The 23145-nt window shown below is 33.3% G+C and overlaps 1 pseudogene; it reads right to left on the bottom strand.

Moving 5' to 3' along the window:
• The window catches only part of LOC119056872 (60S ribosomal protein L4-like), a 68613-nt pseudogene extending 59613 nt beyond the window's left edge, over positions 1-9000 (bottom strand).
• Between the last annotated feature and the right edge of the window lie 14145 nt (positions 9001-23145).

Raw genomic sequence — 23145 nt, 5'->3', positions numbered from 1 at the left:
GTTTTTACTTTAGAATGGTTTCAGATGTGCAGAAAAGTTACAGAGACAGCACATGTGTCTTTGGGTGTCTTGTCACCCCTCATTCAGTTTGTCCTACTATTAACCATTTATTTATATTAGTATGGTACATTTGTCATAGATACAATAATAAACTAACACTGGCATATTATTATTAAGTAAAGTCATTAGATTTTACCTAATGATTTTACCTATTTTTATCCTTTTTCTCTGCCCCAGGATTGCATCTGAGACACATGCTTATGAACAGCCATGTCTATGTAGGCTCTCTGTGCCATGCTGATCGCTCAGACTTTCTTTGTTTTGATGACCCTGACAGTTTGGAAGAGTAATAGTCAACTATTTTGTAGATTATTTTTCAGTTTGGGTTTTCTGACAGTTTTCTCAGGGTTAGACAGGAGTAATGGGTTTGAGGGTAAGGTGCCACTGTCATCTAATCATATCAAGGCTAAATACTATCAATGTGACTCACCGTTGGTATTAACTTTTTTTAATTGTTGTTCAAGTACAGTTGTCTCCATTTCCCCCTACACTCTACCTCACCCTAGCCCACTTTGATCACTTTGATGAGATAAAAATTGCAGGTCAAGTTACTCTTTTTCCTTTTTCATACTTAAATTTCCTGTAGGAAGTCACTATACACAGCTAGTACAGGAAAATAGAGAATTGTGATCCATCTCTGGAGATGGGAGTACTTACATCAATCATTTGGAATTATTCTGTGTAAGAGATTTGTCTATTTCCATCCCCCTCAATTTGTTTATTCAATCATTTATTTATGTCAGTCTGGATTCACAGGTTATTTTATGCTTTGGGTTTAGGTTATTATCTAATATTACCTTAATTATTATTATTATTATTGTTTTATATAATTTGTTTCAGCTTTGGTGATTGGGAATTCTTTTAGTTGGTTTTGTGTCCCTTTAACATATTTTCGGTCTTTTTGGTTTTTGAGCATTTCCTTACTCTCTGGTACTACAAAGCTCATTGTACATACTTCCTCCTCAAAACCCCAAAATTAGTCAATTTGCCAATAATTCCTTATTTTTTATTGAAAAAATGGCTCTAGAAACCAAGATCTGGATACTGGATGTACCTATTCCCATTGGGGTGTCATTGCTTTTAAGCTCTCTCAGAGAACAGAGCTAGGATATATATTTATGTATACTAACTCATGTATACACATATATCTGTGATCATTTTTCCCCTTAGCCTCTGATTAGCATAGACACATCATTACCTGCAGTGCTAATAGATGGCTAAGAAACAATGTTTTTGCAAAAGGAAGAATTTGATGAAATATCACTGACTCAGTTGTAGGTATTGCTGAATAACATAAGAAAAAGAAGGGAACCCAAGTTGAAAGGATTAAGGGATGCCTTTAGGTGGTCAGAAGAGCTGATGCCTACGGTGAAGCTGTTAGGGCCACACAGAAGAAGCTGGGCATAGCTACTTGTCTAACGTCCCAGGAGCATTTGCTTGTGTATATGTGCAGCTCCCACCCACCCACCCACCCCCACTGAATATATATGAGCAGAGTTACAAAATAATTCAGTATGTGCTCTTCAGTGTTAGTGGATAATTCCAAATTATTTTCCAAATTACCTGATTCAATTTATATCCGCATTAGGATATAACCCATATCCTCACGGGAAACAATGCTTCCAAGTTTTCCAACAGGGAGATCTAGTTGGAAACATTGTTTCCCAAGGGGAATGGATTAACAATTCTGAAACCACTATACATGTACTGCTGGAAAATGGACAAATAAATAATGGATGGAGGATTGTGACAACCAGGTAGGTTATTCTCGGAATGGAAGGTTACAAATAAGCAAAGAGAAGGCTAGAATAAATGAAGTGTGGGGCACAAAATTGGAATTTAAGACAATAGTGTTAATTTATATTTAGTTTAACAGACACATACAAAGAGAATACACGTGCAGATGAAGGCAAAATGTAAAAGTCAGGTGCAGAGGCTTAGGACAGAATCTTCCCATAGCCATCTAAATAAACGAACCCTGTTGAAACAGTGATTTCAAACTTCTAGCAAGAACGGTTAGACAATGTTTCTTTTCCTTATGCCACCCTGTTTGTTTTTTCAGGGCAGCTCTAACAAACTGATACAATCATCTTTTTGATTACAGGCATTCCAGTGGGTTTGTAATCATAGCTCATTATTTTTTTACTTCCCTTTGAATTCTTCTAGTGATTAATGATATTGAGAATCTTTTAATCTGTTTGTTAACTACTTAGGTAATTTATTTAGGGAAATATGGACCATTTTAAAATTGGGTCATTTGTCAAATATTGAGCTGGAATATTTTTTATATTGTAGATATAATTCCTTTAAAATATATGATTTATAATTATTTTCTTTCAGTCTATGGCTTGGTTTTCATTTTCTTAGTAAAATTGTATTTTATTGTTATCTTTAGTTTTCAAGTTGACTGTGAATTGCTTATAAGTGTTATCAGATTTCCTTTAACACTTTTTTATACCTTTCACGTAGTGTGGTGTACATAGTAGATGCCAAATTTTTACTTGTTAATCTGAGGTTTACATATTATATTACAAAAGCAAACTAACTGTATTTCATTCCAAGAAAGTGAGAAAGCTATTTCTTTTTAGTTAGTTTAGTATCTCTTAAAATCCTTTTTATTACACTAATGAAGTTCCATAGATTGCAACTACCAAAATGTAGAAAGTGCATTTTATAGTAGACAGAATCAAGTAAATTGACTTTCACAAAGTTCTAAGGTTTATAAAATAGCCTTTGAATACTATGAATCTCCTTTATTCAACATCTATAACAGAATATCATTTAAAATATTATCTACAAATTATCTTTGCATTCATTTCATCCAAACTGTGTGTAAGTTTTTTGTATTAAAACATAGAGACAATGCATTTCTCATGGAATAAGTATAATAGTATCGAACTGAAGTGATATTTTTGTTAGTTCAAGGATATTTATTTATATGCAATTTTATTTATAAGTATTTACTAGGATATTTATTCATATGCATTTTATCATCAATAATGTTGGAAAATATTTTTGAGTCAATTGTGTTAAGCAAATTCTTAAACATTTCCTTACCATTTGCACCAAATTTAAATTAAAAGAATTTTTAAAGAAAGACTGCTATTGCTCACCATTGTATTCAGGTGGATCTTATTAAACGCTATTTTCCAAAACCATTCCATGGCCATAAAAATCTCTTTTAAAACATAATCTTTTTTTATTTTCAAGCTTCTTTTCTTTGAGTATCAGTAGTATAAGTTCCCAAATACTTATATGTGGCTGGAAAATTTCAAAGTGATAGGTTCAATTATACCTTCATGCAGATAAACATGTCAATCTGAGAAGCTAGGCATCCCCTGAAGCTGACTGAGGCTGAAGAGGAAATTTAATAGCACAGAGCAATTATCTACTTATTTTAGTACTTAAAATATACAGCGCACAACTAATTTGAACTCTGATCTCTTAATGTGAGACTTTAGTTCATTAACCCACCGCACTGACTACACCAACCTTCTGATACTGGAATACACTAGAGGGAATCATACAGTAATGCATGTAACTGATTTGCTGTCGAGCAAAGGGAAGTTTTCCTCACTTTCAACCATGTAACCACAGTGTATTACTGTACATAGTGTTCTTCTCAGAATTTTGCCTTCTGAAGTAAACATGAGGGCAACGCCCATAAAAATGATTTATTTTCTTTTTCAAAGAACATGCTTACCATTAGCCAGCATACTATAGCATGTTGGAGTGGACACATGGGTTTCATTTCCAGTAAGAATGGAATAATCCACATTCTCTTATTATATTTATGCTAAGCTTTGTAGAGTTACTGTTACGGTTCTTTCAAGGGCAAGAGATGCAAAGAAGAAAAGAATAATCCACAGACCTCCAGAATCTGATTTCATTATGTTAAAGGTTCTCATTGTTAGTGTGTAGGTCCAAAACCTCCTATGTCTGTTCTGTTCAGAAATAGAGAAGGAAATGTCAGAAAGGTAATGTTAGTTGTTTTATATTATCTTGTTCTGATGGTTTAATTTAACACTGAAAGTTTGAGACTTTTTTCCCAAAATTCTCTGCTTAGGGTATATGTTCCCAATATTTTCAGTAAAATAACTAGCTAAAGGACGTTTGTAAAATGAGTGAAGAAACTTTGATACAATTGAAAAATGTTAGGTTTGTCTTTCATCCTTCTTAATTTGGATAAGAGAGTGCACAGAATATATTTGTATTTTTAACTGTTGATGGTATCTCATAATTTAAAAAATTCTAAATAACTTTAAGCAATCATCAGAATACAAAGTTTTCCCAACTCCTAGTACAGGGTTATTTTGTGTATGTAACATGTTCTCCTATTCACCATTTCCCTCTTCCCTTCCTCACTTAGATACTAAAGAAATGATGTAAATTGAGACTTTCTCTTATATTAAAAATGGAATTGATGTTTTCATGCATATGGCTCTTTTTTATTAAAAGATACTGAAATATATTCACCATACCAGTGCTTCATTTACGTGCAGAGTCAACTTAAATGCATATCATTGGTTGTGAGAGGAGCATACTTCCTTGTCTGATGAGAAGGTCCAGATTATCAAACAAAATAAGCAACTTAGAGTGGACAAAATGTTGGGCATTCAACATTAGGTAGTCACAAAAGGTAAATCTAACTGCATTGTAAACACCAAGCTGCTGGTTTAAATATACTTTGGAAATGTTATAATAAAATGGCCTTACATAATTAAATGGTCTTTTAGTTATTAACAGTCATTACATACATTTCAGAAAGTTTTGAGGTTCAAATTTTATATTTTGTTCTATAGATTATATGAGTTCCTAAGGCAGGGGCGTCAAATTCATTTTCACTGGGGCCATATCAGCCTCCCAGTTGCCTTCAAAGGTCCAATGCAATATTAGGACTGTATAAATGTAACTACTCTTTAACTAGGGGCAAGGAGCTCAGCGCTGCTGCAGGGTAGAAACAAGGTGCCGGGCCAGAGAAAACAAGGGGCAGGGCCGGATTCTGCCTACACGCCTTCTGTTTGCCACTTGTACCCTAAGGGGAACAGATGGCAGTTACTTATATATTTTTGCTAAGCAAAGAATAATGGAGAAGTTTGTCGATTCTTTTATTTATACTTCTATTTAGCATTTTTTCTAAGATAAATTATACAAAACTTTTTTGTAAGTGATATGGTACTCTAAGATTTAGTTGATTTTCTGGCATCAGCTTGGAGCATAATAAAATTAATAAGATAACACACTCCAAAATTATGGATGTATATTGTAACCCATATAAAATTTGTATTTGAAGAACATGAAGTAAAGATTAGCCCTCAAATATACATTAATTCCAAAACTGAAAATAATAATTTGAAAATATTTTAGGGAATTATACAATATAAACAACATTAAAAACACCCTAGTAGTCATTTAGGTAATCTCTGTGAAATGAATCGGTTAGCAGTTTGTCACAGAACTATATGCATGCACACTATTAGAACCAGTCTTATCAGCGCTACAGTCCTATCATTACAGTTTTGTTCATGCTTCCAAAAGTCCATTTTGCAAATTTGTTAATACAGGGAATAGTGTGGCACGTTAAATAATGTCGATATATAAATTAATAAAGGACAGGGCTTATAAAATTATCCCATATTTCTGATCCTGATAAATTCTTACATTTTAAATAAATATAAATATATGTAACTACTGTTTATGTTACTTGCATAATTATAAGGTAGTTATGCATCTTACTTCTTTATCAAATTATTGTGTTGATCTATAAAAATATGTTCTTAATAGTACTACTGAGCCAAAACTGCTTTTTATGCATATAACTCTTTTTTATTAAAAGATATCTATGGATTTCACCTTAACCTAAAAATATTCAAAGAAGATATCTTCTTAAAACCACCATTTTCATTACATTGACAAATATTTATTGAGTGTATAAGTATGAGCCCAGAACTTTGTAAGGTACAGCGTTGTCGGCTATGAGTAAAAACACCCTCTTCTCATGGAAATGCATATATATGCTGTGAGAAGTCCCATGAATGTTATCAGAGAAAGAACGGTTACTAGAGAACGGCATAATGAGAGAATAGAACAAGAGAAATTAAGCTCTCCTGGTGAGGGTGGAAGAAGTGGTTAAGAAAGCCTTCACTGAGAAAAAAATAAACAGACTTGTTGGGTGCATAGGTATGACAAAGATTCTTTGTATGACCAAACTTTAGTTAGGTTGCTGAAATTTCTCCCTGGCCCAATCTGTGCACTTCCTTAAAAAATCAGGATTTAGTAAGAACACTGCTAAGTAAATTTAACCAAACACCCCAGCATACCTTCTCACTTGCCATATCTAATCATATTTCTCATTTTCCACCTTCACCCAGATGCACATGATCATTCTGCTGGGCCTTTGACAAAAATTGTGTTAGGTCCGTTAGCAAGATGGACCTAACTTACCCCTCTTTCCTCTTAGTGAATTCCCATCCTGTAACATCGACCCTGTTTCTTGGCTACAAATTCCCACTTGCTCCTGGTGTATTTAAAGTTGAGTCCAAAATCTATTTTCCACCATAAAATTCTACTGTAGTGATCTCTATACCTATCATGATGAATATAGTCTGATTTACAATGGTCAACAAATGTCATTGACTATTTTTTCTTTAGCAGATATTAGTCAAGTGAAGAGAGGAGAAAGACTATCTCAGAGAGAACTGAGTGTTTAAAGGCTAGAAGTGAAAGGGACCTTGATGAATTCACCAGGAGAGAGGCCAGGAGGATATTAAGAAATGAGAACACAGAGATAAAAAGAACCAAGAATTGATCATTTTATGTCATGTTAATGAGCTGAAAATAGATGTTAAAACAGGAGCATTGGAAATTTTTATGGAAGTTGTGATATAATGTCATGTGTGTTTCAAACATGTTCTTTAATTTTTGATGAGCTCTCCCATTGTACTAAAATATAAGCCTTCTACAACTATTAGAGTTAATTAATAGTCGGGAATCTATAAAAAACATTGCCTTTCAAGAGTATATTTTAAAAGAGTGATATCTGGTTGAGTTTTATGTCTAATATCTCTGACGCTCTCTACTTTCTGAGGGATGTTGTAAAAATGTACCACAAACTGGAGAGCCTAAAACAGCGCAGATGTATTGTCTCACATTTCTGAAGGCTCGAGTTCTGAAATCAAGGTTTAGTAGTACCATGCTCCATGCGAAACCTGTGAAGGACTTCTTCCTTACCTCCTTCTACCTTTCGCTGGTTTGTCAGCATTCTTTGATTTTCCTTGTCTCATGTCTGCATAATTCCAATTTCTGTCATCATTGTCACATAGTGCTCTCCTTGTGTGTCTCTGTGTCCTCACGTGGGCAGCTTCTACTAGGGACACCAATCGTATTGGATTAGTACCCGCCCTATTCCAGTATGACCTCGTCTTATCTAATTACTTTGGCAGAAATTCTTCAGTTCAAATAAGTCACACTCACTAAGTCAAGGTAATTTTTACTAGGACTCCAAATTATCTTTTTAGGGGGGCACAATTCAACCTGCAATGATAAGACTATTCTATACATTCATATTTTTCCCGATGTAATATGAATGTAATAGCAATATATTGACAGAGAAAAGTTATGGTTATAGAAACACTATCGGGAGAGGCCAAGAATGCCTTATATTACAAACTATTAGAGATAACCCTGGAGACAATCAATCTAAGTAGTGTAGAAAATGTTTGTGTTTTTAAAACCCTTCTTTCCCTGTCATGCTGAGACTCATAATTATTAGAAAAATTAATTGCAAACTTGTGAATAGTATCGCATATATAAAACTAATCTAGATTATAAAAATTGTGGACGAACAATATTGCAAGAAGAATATTGCTTCTAGAAATTTGAAACAATGGAAGTGACATTATTTTATAACCTTTATTCATGAGCTACTCTGACAATGTAAGGTCATGGTATATCTCTATTTATGAGTTATGAGAAGATTCCTAAAGTAGAAGTTATGGAGATAGAATAACATGGAAAATGTGGTGATTAAATTACAATTGTGAATGTTATTCATTTTCAATGACATCTTGAGGGCTATTTTTCAAATGAAATATTGTACTCAGAGCTTAAATATTGTATCAGAATGCTTTCCCAACAACACACTAGGTTAATGTCTCATCAAAAGGGCTCTTAGAAAATTTCTTCTTACAGTGATTTATTACCCTGTTAGTTTTGTAATCAAAATACGACTGTTTGCTTTTTCATTTACCATAGAGACTAAAATTCTTACTGTCAAGAGATTCAAATATATTTCAATGTTAAATCTTCACTGTGAACAGAGAAAGACAAATATTTCATTCTGTCCTTATATGTGGAACATGAAAGCAAAACAAAACATGTACACAGAGATCTAACTGGTGGTTTCCAAGTGGAGAGAATGGGGATGGGCCACTTGGGTGAAACAGGTCAGAGGGTACAAAAGCCCAATCATACAAATAAGCCGTGGGCATAGTGACTGTAGTTAATAATACTGTATTGCATGTGTGAAAGCTGTTAAGATATTCTAAAGTAGATTTTGAATAGCTTTTATCACAATTTAAAACGGGTAACTTTGTGGTGACAGATGTTGACTAAACTTGTGGTGATTATTTCACAATGCGTACAAATAGCAAGTTATTATATAATATACCTGTAATTAAGATAGCATTCTATGTCAGTTATATTACAATAAAAAAGCTTCAGTATGGAAAATAGTTGAGTTGTAGTAGGTGGTAGACAAAATACTTAATTCTCAACTGAAAAAGAAATTGATGAGCAGTTGTTGACTATGAGAAGAACTCAGTGAAACTCCTATTGACAATTTTGTCCAAACATGTTACCTACTAGCTCTAGCAGACAGATATCTGTGGGTTTCATCCGCCCGATGACCATCACTTTTTCCCTTCTTCGGTAACGACTCATTTTAGCTGAGTTCTAGTTTGCCAGGCTTCTCCCATTACTTCAATTTTGGTGGGACTTCTAGTATAATACTCTACCAGCCCCTAGCCAATGATTGGGTATATAATGAAAACAAGAATACTCCATCTGTACTGTTTAGGAATTTTTATCATAAGTGACAGAAAAAATAAAAATGTTCAGAACTTTTTTCACCCTCAAAACGGTCTTTAGCAGACTAATAATTATTTCTGGCTAACTGACTCTGGGTGTATGTTTAATCTCTGATCTTTAGTGAAAACATTTCTGTGTCTATGAATTTTTTAAGCAAAGTATTGAAGACATGACTTGGTTTCTACTTGTTGTTTATAGTAAAATTTGAGAGAAGAGAAATAAATTAAGGAAAAAATGCTAAGCAAAAAAGAACCAGAACTTGAAGATTTGAAAAATCTATAGCCCACCCATATTGCAAAAGGGAGAAAGTATGTTCTGAATAAGCACCATGGTAGTGGCCTGGCTCCTTTGCTAAGGAGATGATAGGTGTGACTCCTGGGTGCTATCGACCACCTCAGCAGAAGGCAGGAATAGAGATGGGATTATTCAGGAAAGATTAGTGGAGAACCTTCTTGTCTGATGGCTGGAATTGTGTGATTTGCATGGGAAGCCATCAAGATTTTAAGAACTGTATAACAATAGAAATACTGACAGCTTAACCTGAAGTAGACAGAGATGGGACCAAATAAAGGAAGGCTGTTGGAATTCTAGGTTCTGGAATATCAACCCATAGAGATATCAGACTACCAACATCAAGTGTCCTTCAAGGAAAAGGAATAATGATCCCAAAGGCAGCTCATAATTTTGTAAGGCTGCCAATGCCATTAGGGGCTCAGGAATATGGGGACAAAGATGATTTGTGAGCCTTCAAATCCAGTAGAATTTTCCCCTTTAGTTGTGGACTTCCTCGGGATCATAGGTTTTGCCCCCCCCCCCAATTGTTCCCAGTTTTTCCCTTGTGGAATTGACATGTTTATTCAATGCCTATTCTATTCCCACATTAAAATGAATAAATAAAATTACTTGGTAGCTGTGTAGAACGCTTGGACAATCCTACTTTTCCTCTGAATTCCAATCACCACAAATACCACTCTAGGATTGTATTACTAAAATTGCTTCTTACTAAGCTTCCTTTGCAATGTTACATTGAATGGATAATTGTTTAATTCCAAACTCTTTAGTCACAATGTATCTTCTCACAAATTTAATCAAATCTTTCCATCATCTTCTGTAAAGCTTTCCACTAGCAGCTCATTTCATACCCGGTAAGTGTTCTTTCTGTCGCAACACTCATGCTACTTCCTCCAGAGGGAGAAAAATCTGTTTCCTGTTATTTTTACAAGGTGGGGCAAAAGTAGGTTTATAGTTCGTATGAAATATAACACAATAATTAATAAATAATAGTACAACAATAAGACACTGTGTTTTTTATGCCCACAGCTATAAATCTACTGGTACCACCCCATGGAAATATACATGGTGTACTCACTGTGTTCACTTGCTTATTATAAAATACACCATCGTAGATTTCTCCTGCATGCTCATTTATAATGATAGAAAAGACAAATATGAATAAAAAACAACAATCTAAGTAAAAAATTTTAAAAAAACTATAGTGGTATGAATATGATATGTGCTTTTATAGCCTATGAACAAAAGTTACCTGCTGTTTACATAACTCACTAAGAGTCAATGGTCAAGAAATTTTTTCCAAAACACTGTAGAAACTTCTTACTTGCATTAAGATATTATTTTTATTTGAGTGGTGATAATTTCAAAAAGTGAAAATTTTGTTTTGGAGAGTACAATTATTTTTTTCATAGGGATATTTGTTTTTTGAACTATGATTTTAGAAAATTATATCCAGTTATTATTTTGAGCAGGTTTTTCAACCAGTGTTTTAATTGGTTCAGATTTTTTAATTGAACCTGAATTTATTTTTATTTTTAAAGATCTTTAAAAATTTTTATTTTTAAAGATCTTTAAAAATATTTATTTTTAAAGAGAGGGAAAGAGGGAGAAAGAGAGGTAAAAAAATATGTGTGGTTGCCTCTCATGTGGCCCTCACTGGGGACCTGGCACGCAACCCAGGCATGTGCCCTGACTAGGAATCGAACTGGTTGGTGATCCTTTGGTTCATAGCCAGTGCTCAATCCACTGAACTACATGAGCCAGCATGTTCAGATGTTTTAATAAAATAATTCTCTGATTATAATTTAGAGCCCATACTTATCTAGACATTTTTAATAATATGCTTTCGGAAGTAAATAAAAACAAGTAAAATATATTCATAAAACATGGAACAAGTGAAAATAAAGTTAAATAAATTTTATTTAGTTAAGCACATTTAAGTGTGTGACTTTGTTTTAGTTAAAAGTTTTCTTAATTCTAAACATTATAGTGAATGGATGACATTAAAAAAGTAGTAACCTTTGTTAAAACCATTTCAAACGTTTGGATCTCTTAAAACCTTAATGGTTAAGTAAATCCAAGCAGCAGGCACACACTTGAAGGATTTATTAGGTATGTGCATAGAATCTACATGTGCACAGAATCTATAGAACACACATTGACATTTTAACACAAATCTGTAAACATTAAAGTATTAATAGTTATTTATATTAAAGTAAGATAAAAGAATACAATTCTTTATGTACTTTCAAATCACCTGATACATGTAAATGGGTAAGTATTGAACTTCCATTGTCTGCATAGATAATAAAAAAATAAAATGTTAAAAAAAATTATGATTAGTGTTGGTATTATAGCATAGCTTTTAGATAACTCCTATTCCAGAAGAAATATATTATTACATCTATATTTATATCTCACTTTTCTATTAATTGGTATTTATTCTTTGATAATTTGTTTGAAAATGTGGAATTTAGGCATAAATTCATCCCCTAAATCTGAATCAGATAATATATTTTATTGTAAAGGCATTCAAAAGTCTATAGATTAGAAAGCTTAATCATTAGTTTCATTTGATGAATAACTCTGATGAAGACACAATGTTGCTGTCAAAATCAATAACTAATTGGAAGCATGGTTGATCACTTTATTTGCCTTGTAGATTAATTTCCAGTAATAATATATTTCTGATTAAGATGACAAAAGTGCTTGTGCACAGTTAATATTTATAAACAAATTCGTCTTCTCCTGTTATATGTACTGTTCAGTAAATCAATTAATCATATTTAGAGATTTCCTAGACTATGTTTTTGCCAATATCTTAATTGAAATTGCATGGTAATAAAGATATTCATAAGCAAATGTTCGCTGTCTGGATTAGCACAGTAATTATTTAGAGATTGTAATCTCCTGGAAAAGTTTCTGTTCACACATATTTACACATGTGTTTACCCAATAAAAATGTTGTAGAACAACTCACCATTTTTTCTCTCTTTCACTTTCTCCTTTTTACACAAATCAATTAACACACAAAATTGTTGATTTTCCAAACTTCCAGTCATTTCTTATCTAATTCTACATTTCTAATTCTCCTTGTTGTGTTCAGTCAAACTCATCACTAAGCATACTTTAGACTCTATTTTACAGATGGATAATAATCTGATTATGTGAATCTTAAACTAGTTAATTTATGCATTATTTGCATACTCTGAGAATTGAAAAACTGACACATGTTCAGCAAAAAGTCTCAATCAAATTTTAAAACTAAAATGTATAATTTTTCTCAAGAATTTATAAAGCAAATTATAACAAAAGCTTGGTATTGCACTATTTTTCTTGAGTGGAATCCAGCACAAAGTCTTAGAAACTGTCCAAACATTATTAACTATTGAAATACCTAAACTGAGTCTTCACAAACACATTTTTTTACTGGTGCTATTTTTTAAAAAATATTCCTTGAGTAGTTTAAATTTAGAGAACAGTTAAGAGAAACAACAGTATCATAAACATAAAACATTTTTTCATATATAGCTCTTACATTTTAAAATTGTTAAAACTGGATATTTTAAAACATTTTCATAACAATATATTGAACATTTTTTCTGTCATTGGGTAATATCCTTGAGTTACTTTGGAATTGAATGGATTTCTAAAGGCATCCATTTGACATAAAAATGAATTAAAAAGTCTGGTAAATTAAATCAATATTGCTTTAATGTTTATTCCAATTTTTTAGTCAGATTTATATACATGGGTTATAATGAAAAAATGCCAATAGATCAAATCCCTGCCCACACACATATTGGACTGCAAGGGCTGATTTGGTTAACATCATTGTCACCTAGTCACACCACCTGCCTATACAAAGCTTCACATAACAATTGCCAGTACGTAAATAAAGATTGAGAGGCTAAAACTCATTCCTGTGAAATATTTTGACCAGCCTGGTTCTAATTAATTATTTCATAACTGTGAATAATTTTGCAGTAGTTTTGCTAAAAAAAAGATCGTAATAAAAAATAGCCTAGTTTTCAAGACATCCTTGCAAAGTCGGTGATAGTTAGGCCATAATTAGATAAATCATATTTGACAAGCAAGCTATGGCGTAAGGAGGTCCACGTTAATTTCAGCTTTGCTCTTCTGTTTGGTCTATCATCAAAAAACCCCCACAACAGTCGCTTTTAAAAGAGAGAACAATGAAACAATAAATCCCGTGCTAACAGAATGTGCCAATTGTTAAACAATAAAATATTCAGAGCAGTGAAGGCAGCTGCCCATTGGTAAGGGATGGAGGAGGGAAATCAATACTCAGTTTTCTGAGAGTACCCACCCGGGCCTGTGGTATTGATGTTGTCAACAGTATGCAAAAGCTTTTTACTGAAAGACTTTTCACTTTTTATAAAGACTCACCTAAAAGGCGAGGTATGCTTATGGTTGATTATTATAGCATGACAATAGAGTCTTTAAAAAAATATAAAGTTTCTTATGTGTGCTGTGAAATGTCTGGGTTCCAAGCATCACTATAATTGGCTGTGTCAGGTTATATAGATTAATCAATTTGGAATATATGCATTTACTTCAACAGGCAGCTGTGCTTACGCAGAATTGTTTTTCTTCTGTGAGAACAAAAAAGCTTTTTATCCTCAGCTCTCAGCCCAAGATGCTCGCTGATCACAGCATTTATTGTTAGTACCTTTAACAAATCCCTGTTTTCCTCTTTGGCCTGCCCCCCTTGGGGACACATCTACGGATTAGAGAGACACTGCGGTGGGTGACTTTTGGTTGTTATTTAACTTTGATACAGCTGAGACCTCTCTAATGCTTGCTTGCTGACCTTTGGCTCCAAGTGAAAGGAATTCATTTGAAAATGAAATGCTTCTTGGAACCTTCACTAGTGTTAGAACTTTGATCTAAAAATGAATTGCTGTTTGCTCTCCATTGACCCCTGTTTTCAATGTACCCAGTGACCTAACAGCATTTAAGTAGCTATCATTATCTTTTAAAACAAACTAGGGATAAAATGAACAGATGCAAAATACTTGTTTCTTTATTAATTTTATTTGAAATGATTCTGCAAGTGATATCAATATAAATAAATGTCCACATTCATTGACATTTTATACCATTTTATTGTAATAACTAACCAGAATTAGCTTTTTATCAATATAAAAAGTTAGATGCACATTATCTTTTTAGCTTATATTTTTCTTTCAATAAATGATCAGTGTATTCTCCCAATAAAGAGACAGTTGGTTAAGGAAAGAAAATAAGACATAAAATAACAATTTTAATGTATTGTTAATGGAGATGAGAGGTAAGTGAGCAGATGAATGAAATCTACAGGGTAATATTTCAACATTTTAAAAAAGTAGAATAACTAAATTCTTGCCAATAAATTTCCTATCACTTTAGTATGTTGTATTGATATATTTTAGTACATATGATGTAACAATAAAATATTTCCTCATAAATTTATTTCCTCTCTTTTGAGAAAATAAATTACTAAATAACACCACTAGTTTGTAGAAATATAAGTAACATTTTGGTGTCATTCCACATCTCTTTTTAAAGTTCAATTTACAATGCTCCTATAAATATGTTTAAATTTATCATCTTTTACTGCATATCTGATACTAGGATCACTCTGATTTGCTACAGGCCCCAAAAGACCTGAGTCTATTGCTGACCTGACCATGATCCAGGCTCTATGATTACATAAACCAGCATCTCATTGGTGTGGTCCTTCAAATGACCTCTTGTACACGGCCCAGAATGCAAGTGAAACAAGAGCTCCCACGGAAAGAACTATACTAATCTTGTAGGGTGTAATATACTACTTCTACATTTTTCCCATATCTATAATGTACCAGAACTTCCTGAGCCAAATGTCAATGATAGGATCCTATTCTGGCCAGCACCAATCAGAAACAGAATCATTAACTAGATATAGTCAAATAATAAACTGTAAATAAAAATGGCATGAAAATGTGGTGTTTCTATTACCTGAGGAGGCCACATGGACTACGGTTAAATAAAGGAACTAGTGCAAATTGCTTTGATTGGAAGGGCTAGTCTCTTTAATTAAATGAATGGGGTTCATTCATTAATAAAATTATATAGGTTTGAAGTATACAATTCTAGGATACATCATCTAGCTATTGCATTGTGTGCTCACCATCCAAAGTCAGATATCCTTCCATCACCGCGTACTTCATCCCCTTTACCCATTATGTCCCCCACCCCACTGCCCTCTGGTAGCCACTGTTAGAGGGATCTGTGACACAGGCAGTGAAAAAAATTCACAAGGAGAAGAAAATGAAGAGAGCAAAGTTTTTATTTTACTTCCCCAAGGGAGGGAAATGGCAAAGTGCAGAGAGAAATGCACTGGCCCCGAGGGGCGGGACCTTTGAGGTTTCATCAGCTGACTGGGGTGGCTGTGGAGGAGGATGTTTTTGCTTGTCTTGTGTAGGCTGCAGCTTGTCTCCGTATTAGCTTGGTGTGCAGGGTCCAGCCACTGCAGTTTGTCATGTCCTGTTTCCTAAGTCCCAGGAGCCTATGCACCTTCAGGGCGCTTCCAGTAATTTTTTAGTCCTTAAAGGCTCATAAAGCAATCAGGGCTAGTGGTGACTTATGGGGTCCAGCTAGCTCTGGCAAATAGGGCCTAAAAAGGGGCTTTTGTTCTATTAAATACCATACTGTTCTGTGTCTATGAGTTTTTGACTTTTTGTTCTTGTCTGTTCATTTGCTACTTTTGGTTTTACATCCCACATAGAATGAAATCACATGTTTCTTGAGTTGTTCTGTCTGACTTATTTAGCTTAGCATGATATTCTCAAGACTCATACATGTTGCAATGGCAGTATTCCAACTTTCTTATGGCTGAGTAGTACTCCATTGTATACATGTATCAAGTCTTCATTATAAAGTCATCTATCAAGAGACTCTTCACTTTGGCAATTTCCATACCTTGGCAAGAGCAAATAATGCTGCAATGAACATAGGATTGCATATCTCTTTGTGAACCAATTATTTTCAAGTTTTTCTCACAGACACTCAGAAGAATGATAGCTGGGATATATGGTAACTCTATTGTTAATGTTTTGAGGAACCTCCATACAGTTTCATAGTAGCTGTACCTGTATATATTTCTACCAGCTGTGAATGTGTGTTCCTTTCTACAACTTCACCAACACTTGTTATTATCTGTCTTATTGATAGTTGTCATTGTAACAAGTGTGAGGTGGTATCTCAGTGTAGTTTTGATTTGCAATTTCCATAATAGCTAGTGAAGTTGAGCATCTCTTCATATATCTGTTGGCCATTTGTATGCCTTCTGGAAATAAGTGTCTGTTCAGTTTCTCTGCCCATTTTTAAAATTGGATTTCTCATTTTCTTCTTCTTTTTTTTTGAGTTCTACAAGTGCATCATATATTTTGTATATTAACCCCTCGCTGGAGCTGTTGTTTGCAGAAAACTTCTTCCTTTTTGTTAGTTACTTTTTTGTTTTGCTGGCAATTTCTTTTGTTATGCAGAAGCTTTTTAGTTTGATATGGTCCCATTATTATTTTTTGCTTTTTTTGCTTTTACTCTCTTGCCCTTGGAGACAAATTCATAAAATCCTGTCTAAGATCAAGGTCCATAAATTTAGTGTGCATACAAAAAAAGTACTTCAACATAATAAAAGCCATACATGACCAACCTCAGCTAATGTCATACTCAATGCTGAAAAACTAAAAGCTTTTCCTTTCAGATTAGGCAGAAGAGAAGGATGTCCCCACTTTTGTTCAACATAGTACTGGGAGTCCTAGTCAGAGCAGTCAGCCAAGAGAAAGAAATAAAAGGAATCCCAATTGGGAATGGAGAAGTAACGTTGTCATTTTTGCAAATAACATGATTCTTCATATAGAAAACCCTAAGGACTCAACCAAGAAACTATTAGAAACAGTAAACAAATACAGTAAAGTTACAGGATACAAAGTCAATGTATAAAAATCTATTGCATTCTTATATACTAACAATGAAATTTCAGGAAAATAAATGGAAAAAAACATTTTGCAATTGTATCAGACCAACTTAACACAAATGTGGAGGACCTATATACTGAAAACCGAAAAGTATTATTGAGAGAGATTGAAAAGAACGAGAAGAAATGAAAAGATATTCTGTGTTCATGAAGTGGAAGAATCAACATAGTTAAAATGGCCATATTACCCAAAGCAATATACAAATGTCATGCAATCCCTACCAAAATATTGTTATTTTTTAAACAATTTGAACAAAAAATCATCAGATTTGTCATAACAACCCAGAAAAATAGACAAGCTGTAGGTATCACATGCCCTGACTTCAAAATTGAACTACAAACTAACAGTAATCAAAACAATATGGTATTGTTAGAAAATCAAACACACAGACCAATGGAATAGAATTGAGAGCCCAGAAATAAACCCACATGTACATGGCAAATAATTTTCATCAAAGGAGCCAAAACATGCAATGGAGAAAAGAAAGCCTCTTTAGTAAATGGTGCTGACAAATTGAAAAGCCACATGTAGAAAAACAGAATTAGACTATTGTTTGTCACCATACACAAAAAAAATAATGGTTGAAAGACTTAAATATAAGACCTGAAACAGTAAATTACCAAGGAAAAAACACAGATACTAAACTGAAGGCCTAGCCTCGTTTCGCCTGTCACAGTAGCACAGAAACATCCCTCCATTTTTAAAGCAGAAAAAAAATCCCAAAATTGTGTTTTGGAGACATTAATGAGCTGCTGAAATTCATGTTCATGTTTTATGTTCCCTGAATATTCAGTTTCTGAGAATATTATTTTATCAAACAAAATTATTTGTTATAAAAATGTCATTTTTCATTTAATATTCTTCATTTCATGTAGGTTTGTGTTTAGAATAAAAGTACATTAAGGAATTTTCTGCATTTAGATTATAAATGAAGTGCTTATCTGTATAGATAAGAAAAATAGAGAAAAATAATTCTGATAAACTAAGAAAAACATTTTATTTCTAAGTGGCTTATAAAAATATGCCCATGTCATATCTTTGAGCTACATAAACCAATGGCACAAGACACTTTGTTTTGCAGTTTATGAGTTTCAACATATATTTATATTGAAATTTTTAAATTTTTTTAAAATTTGAAAATTCTAAAATTTGCAGCAAGCAATTTGACATTTTATATTTTCAATAAGCAAGTGGGTTTTTTTTGGTTAAAGAAAGCAGTGTATAATTAACATATTTACAGAAAAAAGACTGAGTCCGCACTCCAAACATCACTTACCAATTTCTCGGATTCTCCATAGGACTGCCATCCTTCACTCCACAGTCGGGCAAGAAGGATTACAGCAATGTCTCTTAACTGTTCTCCTTTTTTCAATCCCTATCCCTTTAAATCGATTCTTGGCATTACACACAGAGTGACCATATTAGAATGTCCATCACATCATATCAACTCTCTGCTTGCAATTCTCTAATGCCTTTCTGTGCCCCTTGAAGTAAAATCACACTAAAAAAAAATAGTGAGTGTAGAAGCCCCCATGGGTCTGGCTTTATCTTATCTCTTGACCCCACCTCTTAACATCTTTGTCCCTTGCTTGGTCTACAACAGCCACATTGCCCTTTTTGTTTCTAATAAAATTGTTCTGCTTCCAGGCATGTACTCTTGATATCTTCTGTAGAATAATCTTCCCCCAGATAATCATATGGCTTGTTTTTTTTTACCTTATTCAAGCCTTAATTTAAATATCAAATTATTAGTAAGGCTTCCATTGACTTCCTTAATTAAAATTATATGAATACCATCTGGTATTGCCTGTCACATTTTTCAGCTCTAATTTTCTATATCACTTACTATTATCTACTAAACTATGTGTTTAATGTTTGTTTTATCCTGTCTTGCTCAAGAAGAGCAGAAGTTTTATTAGCAGTTGTACTTTTGGTTGCTAGAACAATACCTAACACATAATAGATGCTTAATAAATATATAATAAATTAATGAATGGCTGAATAAATGCCTTTTTATTTAGATTCTATGATGACTTAACCAGTTCATCTCCTAAACATCCAAACACTAGCACTTAAACAGATGAATTTTATCTTTGATAGATACGCTCCAAATCAGAAACCTTCAATCCTAGTAATTAAGCTTAGTAAATATGCTTCTAAGATATGAGCCAAACAAAATACAACTTCATGGTATAATGGTTTGAGAAAAATATCAAGAACTAGAAGTTAGGGTATCTTGGTGCATACAAGGTCAAGTTAATGCAACATCCACATAGCCATTTTGGCCATTGTTATTAGCCTTATGTCTTTATCTCAGAAAGAAGACCAGGATTTGGATCAAACATTCTGAGCATTTGGAATCAGGAGTGTCTGAATTTGAAAAATTATTCTAAGAAGTTAATGCATTTAAATGTGCATCAATTATAGTTAATAGACTGAATGATATTTAGGCAATCAGATATGCATATTCCTATTTTTCAAACATTTGACATTATGATAACATACTGGTATAAATTTCAATACATAAAAAATTAACTAAAATATAAGTTTAATGGGATCCTAGAACTTGTTGGGCACTATGCCATGTGCTAAACAGGTTATGTGCAAATAATGGTAATTGAGTGTTCGCATCTGAATCACAAAATTGGATCCTGAAATTTCAGAAAACAAAAAAACATGTAGAGAAATACAGTTTCTTCCCTAACTAGCATTACTTTTTCAACTCACAAGAGAAACTAAAAGGGTGTTTTTTAGCTCTTCTTTCGTTTTATACTTTCATAAGAATACTTCTTTAATGCCATGGGATCTTCCCAAGCTTTTTAGAGGTAAATCTGAGTCTACTTTTGTACTAAAAATCTTTGATACAAAATTACTTTGGTTTATGATATTCCACAATTCAATGTAATTTTAAATTATGAGTGCTTAAATTGATCTAATAATCAAAATATAGGAGAGCCATAGGTTAAATTTTAGATACTTCATCATTTTTTAGTTTATTAACCTCTTAATCATAAACATTTGTTTTTTCAAAATACAATCAGCACACACTTGACTTTTCAAAAGGTGCATGTAGAATTATTATGCGATATAATCCACAAAAGTCAAGTATGCTTGAATTTCACTTGAGTTAATTACTAGGCTTAAATGAAAACTAGTTATAATGATAAAAAGTTAACATATTTACAACTATATGCTTGATATGTTTTCTCAATTTTCATGTGTAGAGGCTTACTTTCTAAAGTGTTAATGGAGATATATATTTTGGAAATAATACCCATATGTAGGAGTTGCTACTCTTTATTTGTAATATTTTTTTTCATTTTCCTTAGATATTTTCTTATAATTGAGTTCATTAAAATAAATGTAGTATTTGTAGAACGAGTAAATTTAAATGACATTCTTATGTATATAATAAACACTGAATGCAATGCCTTTAAATGTGTCTGTTTTGTTGTTGTTGTTGTTATTGTTTTTCCCTAGTTTCATCTCCTTCAAGTTTCCCAACATGAAACATTCTGAAGTATTTACCGTCACAATCAATAACTTCTTTTACACTCCCATGTCTATAAATCTGGCAATCCTGCTGGTTCAAATGCTCTCCTGGTTGATTTTCTCCTTCCTGCCTCTACTTTCCCCTACCTCATAGTATGGTAGATACAAATGGTCTATTACTGAACTCACCTAGAGCATTTGCTAAATCAGATGTAAGCATATTTTGTTTTATACCACCTGATACAGTCATAGACAATGACTCTGAATAAATTCACTAGGAATATAAATGTAAGAATCTCTATTCTATCAGTCATCTATTTAATAGACTCTTTTTATATAGATGAATGCCTATGTCATCAAGATGCTTCCATGCTAATGAGTTGCTTCTGAGACCTCAAAGATGAATAAGATTTGATTGTAGAGTAAGCGACAATATATTTTTAAAAAGCAGATGTGTGAAAGTGATAACAGACAAGAATATAAAGATGGCCAGGGCCAGATGAGGAGTAACATTACCTGAAGTTCAGTACTGTTGGTATTTTATCTTGTGGGTAGGTGTTAGAACACCGTTTAAAATTCTTCATGCTGCAAAAAAAAAGCTATTTATATTTAATAGGTTCGGAAAATATTTGGTGAATTTTTGTCCAGCTAACTATCCCCACTTCTTCAAACAGAATTCAGTTGTTTATTGTTAAAATATTACTTTATTTTTCTTTATTTTCTTACTAAACTGGCAATTTTCTCACTAATTCCATATGGTTTAAGTGGTGCTAAATCTGCATGACAGACAACGACCTAAAAAAATCGAGAGCAGCTTATCACACTGTCTACAGCGACTAGACATTTGATAGACTGATGAGAGGGAGCCTTAGAACTTTCCCTAGAACCATCAAGAAAGTGTGGCTCCAGAATCTTGGTAACTTGGGGTTTTTAGCAATTGTTTTGGCATCTCTTGGGAGAGTTTGCCTGAAAATGGGGAAAAAAGAGGGGAAATAAATAAATGAGAGGACGAATGGCTGAGGCCATGGCGATGTAATTAAACTCTTGGTAAGTTTAGCCCACAGTCACATGACAAAGATTTATCACTGATACAGGGTATTTCCATAATGGAAATGGGAGATTTTTAAAAGTTTATAAATAAATAACACACTAAAAAATTTCATCAGATATTTGATCTCCTTGAATGTTTTTTAAAATAACTAATTTAAGAACAGTTAAATAAGGACTTGCTTAGTCTAAGTAATATCTTTATCAGGTACTTAAAGATGACAGATATTGCTAAATATTTTAATATAAAATTCTATTACTTGCGTCACTTACTAGGCAGTTGATACTACTAATAAGACATGGCTCCAGAAGTTCTGCTCAGGAGTTTCCAGACATTGATAGCTCCTCTTCCCTTCGACCTTACTTAAAACCAAATTATGGAACCTTCCATTTCAGACCAAGATATGGTACGGCAACACGACTAGATTTTGCCTCTGTCTTAAATAACTAGAAAACTAGATAAAATATGTGAGTTAACAGCTGTTAGCACTGCACAAAAGCAGTTCAGAACTGTGCTTGCGAAAACAAAAAAATGAATAGGATTCAATTCAAAAAATTGAATCAGGTGATAGACTGAGAGGCTATTTGTAAGGCACAGTGTAGAGACGGGAGCCCAAAGGGAGTCTGAACTTTACAGTTCAGAAGTCTGAGTCCAAAAGTACAGGAGAATTCAGGTCTGTGAGACAGGGGAACAAGAAGAAGGGGGTGATCTGGAGAGAGTGTTCTAGAGATCTCTGAGCAGTCTCATCACCATTGGTCTGTGCATGTGTGCAACGAAACTACTCAAGTAGGGGGGCGGACAACTTCTGGAAAAAATGGAAAAAGCAATTCTAGGATCTCCACCTAGTTTAGGGAATATTCATGTGTCCAGCAAGAACAGAAATATGTTATAATATATAAGGCATTTGGTAGAGTCTCCTAAGATCCCAAGGGTAGAAATAGTTTATTCTTCTTAAAACTATAAGCAAGAAATATAATTCAATATTATTTAAGGAATATAAAATCCAGCACCCCAAATGTAAAATTTTCAGTTCTCTTTATTTATCATCTAAACCAAAATTACTAGCCATGAAAAAAAAAGCAGAAAAAGATGACTGATAACCAGGAGAAAAACTAGTTAATAGAAACAGACCCCAAAGTGATG

The sequence above is a fragment of the Artibeus jamaicensis genome, unplaced genomic scaffold, assembly GCF_021234435.1.
Source record: "Artibeus jamaicensis isolate MK-2021 breed Jamaican fruit bat unplaced genomic scaffold, CSHL_Jam_final contig_391, whole genome shotgun sequence".
Taxonomy (NCBI): Eukaryota; Metazoa; Chordata; class Mammalia; order Chiroptera; family Phyllostomidae; genus Artibeus; species Artibeus jamaicensis.
The sequence above is the reverse complement of the archived record's forward strand: the minus strand, read 5'-3'. Positions and strand labels throughout refer to the sequence as shown.